This window comes from Monopterus albus, unplaced genomic scaffold (genome assembly GCF_001952655.1).
Source record: "Monopterus albus unplaced genomic scaffold, M_albus_1.0 scaffold142.1, whole genome shotgun sequence".
Classification (NCBI taxonomy): domain Eukaryota; kingdom Metazoa; phylum Chordata; class Actinopteri; order Synbranchiformes; family Synbranchidae; genus Monopterus; species Monopterus albus.
Genome location: NW_018128022.1, coordinates 134,727 through 139,356, shown reverse-complemented (window position 1 = coordinate 139,356; position 4,630 = coordinate 134,727). Strand labels below are relative to the sequence as shown.

At 40.8% G+C, this 4,630-nt stretch overlaps 1 protein-coding gene across 1 annotated transcript in view; it reads right to left on the bottom strand.

Moving 5' to 3' along the window:
* LOC109968074 (protein enabled homolog) overlaps window positions 1–4,630 on the bottom strand; it is a 111,089-nt gene that overhangs the window by 42,105 nt on the left and 64,354 nt on the right.

Below are 4,630 nucleotides of genomic sequence, written 5' to 3'. Positions count from 1 at the left end.
CTGTCTGCAGTCTGCTGACTTTCACCATTTCTTTATTTTCTGTATGTTTCAGAGCTCAACTGTGTCAAGACTAATCAGCAACTGGGCAAAAGTGAAGGGCTCCGAATGCTTTCTGTAGCAACTATACATGCAACAAACTATTCCACAGCACTTTTTTTTTAAAAGCAATAACTAAATTGTATTTATTAATTAAATGTATTTAACCTTTATTTTACCAGAGAAACCCCACTGAGATTTACATCCTCCTTTGTAAAGGAGCCCTGGTAAGACAGTGACATTAGAAGTTACACACACTACAAATGCCCATACAATAAACCACAAGATCCAAAACCTTCTGGTCTTAGCTGTTTAGCTAAGAACAAAAACAACAAAAAGAAGAAGAATTACACACTAGTGAACTGACATTAGTCTTGAATTATGCCAGTGATGTGATTTTCCTCAAACTATTCCAAGTGGCTGGAGTAGAAAACATGAGGCTTCCATAAACATACATATGAATGAAAATGGGAGTACACATTTCTGCATTCACAGAACAAGCTCTGCAACGGCACGTACTCCAAAAGATAGAGTTAAACAGGCAGCAATGAAAAGCATTTAAAAATATATACAATATATAGCAGACTAACTATATAATAAGACAAAATAAGAAACCTATGAGCATACAAGATTTGTACTGCTCCATACTCACATTGCACATGTGTGTTTGTGTGTGAATGGGAGAGCAAGAGAAAAAAAAAAAATCATAGTATAGAGGGGGCAGCAGTTTCAAGTTGTGGGAGGGCAGAATCTGCCAGGTTCAAAAACACATTCAAGGCTTCTCTAAATTAAATGAAAACCCTCATGTCACATTCTTTGATTCACTTGGTCAGAAATTGTATTGGATGGAAATGAGTGTGTTTTACATTCATAAATTATCCACACAAGGAGAGAGATGGTGGGAACTGGAGCTACACACCAACACACACACACACACACACACACACACACACACACACACACACACACACACACACTCTATCACAGACACTCCAATCAAATCAAACGATGTCAGGTCATCAGCCCTTGCTCACCCTGTTCTGCCGATAGTTGACTCACCGCTGAAAGCCAGTCATCAGCGTTAATATTCAGACATTCACTTGCTTTCTTCCCACATGTCCAGTTGACAGATCCAAACACATAAACATCACCTGTGAAACACACACACTCACACTTCCCACTAAACTAGCTATGCTAGACCTCATTAGTTGAGACTGTGGACATGCACTGCCCCGATACTGTAGTTCTCAGAAAAGCTTGAAATAAAGGTCAGCACCGGACTGTTTTATCAATATGCCTTCCCACACCCACCATGAATTTTTTTATTTTTTAAAACCATGGAGCTTAGCTATGACAAGGCTGCAGGGAGCTCAGAAGCTCCCATCCACCTGTCTGCTTGACCCAATAAGATGCAAAGGAAAAGTGGGAAAGAGATTCTTCAGAATTCATCTCTTCTGTCTGCTGCCTCTTAATCTCCCTTTTCCACCACCTGGTACTGGCTCAACTCAACTTGATTCACTTGTTTTCCCATCAGTCAAATGTTGATAGTACCTGGTACAATTTTTGGCATCACCTCCGTTGAGGTTCCAAGCAAGCTGAGGTGATACCAAACAGTGACTGTAGACTACCAAAGGTAGTCCAAACTGTAGACTACCAGAGGTAGTCTACAACTGTACTACAACTACATCACTGACAGCCAGCTACACTGCAGGGGGACTATCTGAAACAAAACACCTGGTACCAAAGTGAGTGGAGTTGAGTCAAACTGAGATGGTACCAGGTGGTGGAAAAGGGGTCAGTCCCATATCTTTTCTTTACTGGAGGGAGTGTAGCATTGTAGCATGGAATCTTCCATCTCTAGGTCTGTCTTCTTTCTCCTTACACACAGAGAGAGAAAGAGCACCAAAATAAAAAAAAAACAGTGAATAGAGAAGAGATACCCAACAATCCTCATGGATGGCTGCACGCTCAATCAGGCACACACACACACACACACACACACACAGACACACAACTGCCCCAGTTCTCACAGTCCCTCAGTGGTTCACTGATATGATTACAGAAACGGAGGTGACCTAGATTTAAGGCTGATGGAATTCTAGTAGGGCTATGTCTCTGAGGACTGATCAGTCCCTTCTGTGGGCTGCCCTCAGTATGCTCTCTGATAGCACATTGTCAGTGAGATCCGCAGAACTGTAACAGCAGTAGAACAGCTTCATGACTAGATATATCTCACTAGATACAGCTAGATATATACGGTAGTGAAATCAGCCAGATCACAATGGGTTCTTCTACAGTCTTCTTCATACAGCAGTCTTCTGTGAAACAGTGGACAAACAGCCAAATGCTGACAAGCTATAGCTGGTACAGCCGGGACAGGTTGTCTACCAGCAGCATGGCTGGTAGAGAATGTGCCACCTGCTCCAAACAGCGAGGTACGCAGGTGGGGGCTGGAGAGACACTGGTGGATGAAAAAGCTGCTGACTGTTCTGATTAGCAATTCAGTTATCTAAAATTATGTGAATTGATGAGCAGAAAAAAAATTATCAAATTAAAATTAAATCTACAACACAAAGTGCAAAAAGTGGAGGGGTCTGACCACTTTGTGAAACAATTGTAGATGATCTGGTAAAGGCAATGAAGACAGACAAGAGTTTGTCTGTTTTGCCGACTTATTTCACTACAAACTATTCACAGACATCTTCTGTATGTTTGTGAGCTGTGTCGAAATTAACCAGTCTTGAAGGAGCAAATTCCAACAAAGAAATTGGAACTAACAGGGTCAGTGTAATGTGTGTCTTTTGCTCTGCCTCATTTTTATTGTGTGCATGTGTATATGCAGACCCTCGAATGTATTGTCAACCTTTGAATGTCATACTATATTAACACTCAGCTTCTCAGCACACACATTCCTGATCAGTGAGAGCAGCCTCTCACAGATTACAAGTACAACACACTTTCATTTAGAATGGCAGATACATGACAAAACCTCAGGCTGAACTGTTGACATGAGCCAAAACACGAGACACACTGGTTGTTCCAATGGTAAAAAACAAACAAAACTAAACTAAAAAACCTAAAACAAAGCAATGAAATCTGTACAAGTGTCAGTTTTTAAAGCTCTTACAAGATATGCTGCCATATCTACTGCCAGTGTCAACAACAGCACAGAATTACGAATGTTTAAACATGTGAAATGAAACTGAAGTTCACTTACCTTTTTGTTTTTTACATCAGCCATGGTGACTTGTCAAACACGGCTGTAACATAATTAGCACCTTCACTGCATAACAATAATTACCGGAACATAGCCATCATTACTGTTATTAGTTTTCCCTGTGCTTTTCCTGTTATGACAGTTCCACATGTCTGGGATGCAGAACATAACAATGAACTGACGTAAACCTACTCAAATTAAAGCTGAGACTTGGCACTATAATGCAGTGTCCATTATTTTATTTCATACTGAATGTGCTGAAGCTCTGAGCCTGAAAAACAGAAGTTACAGTCTATTACTGTATGAACTTTTGAGCATCGTTAAAGTTGTCTTTTGTCATTTCCGGGGGACCAGTGCAATAACTTTCACACCGAATCCCAACATCTACACTACTACATACTTCTTGCCTCTGAAGATGGAGCTGAAGCAGGCTTCTCTTCTGTCCACATCCTTCTCTGCTTTGCAGGGAAATGGCACAGGATTCAAAGCTGTGAAAAGTCTCCTGCACCATTTAACTGGCGTCTCCCTCGACTCCTGACAAGAGTTGCCAAGGTAACTGTTGCTAAGGCTGTGTGGGTGGTGGCGTAGCCTGAATCCATGCACACATGCACATGCATTCACACACAAATTCCTTCCATCTTTGCAATAACATACTATGACTGAGTTCAAGTTCAAGACTGAAGCGGCAACAAGGAGGATTTGGGGTAATACTGGGAGCATCAGCTCACTCACTGGTGAGCTCATGAGCCAAGAAACGCAAGCCAAGGACAGCTTCATGGACGGAATGCATGGAGATCGAGGGCTTGCAAAGTAATGTGATATTAGTTAATTCTTCCTCTATAACAGTGAGTTTTCTCAATAGCTACCAAATAAGAAGGAACTACAAAACTGCAGTGGAGGTAAACCTGAGGGATTTATCCAGCCACCCATTTGACCTAAAACAGTCAATGAACAACACTACGTTAGATATGAAAAGCTAAATGATACAAGAAACTAGATCACGGACAAATGGAAAGAAGACTACAATAAATTACCTAATACAAGACAACAAAACTACATAACCATAAGCAAAAATATTGAATCTTAAATGTCTAAGTTTAAAACATTACTAAGATAATGGTTTATGGTTTGGCTACAGTATGTTAGGCCCAATATGATGTTTTCTGACCAATGCTCCAAAGTCTACAGCAGGGGTGGGCAAACTTTTTGGCTCAGGGGCCACATTCACTTTTAAAATTTGACAGACGGGCTGGGCCAGCACCAGATGCATACATATCAAACATAAACATATAAAAGGCATTACAGTGTTAATACTTAAATTCACTTTTAGTGGGAACAGTGTTGTTGATCACCCTTTTTTGCCAGTGCATCGAAGTC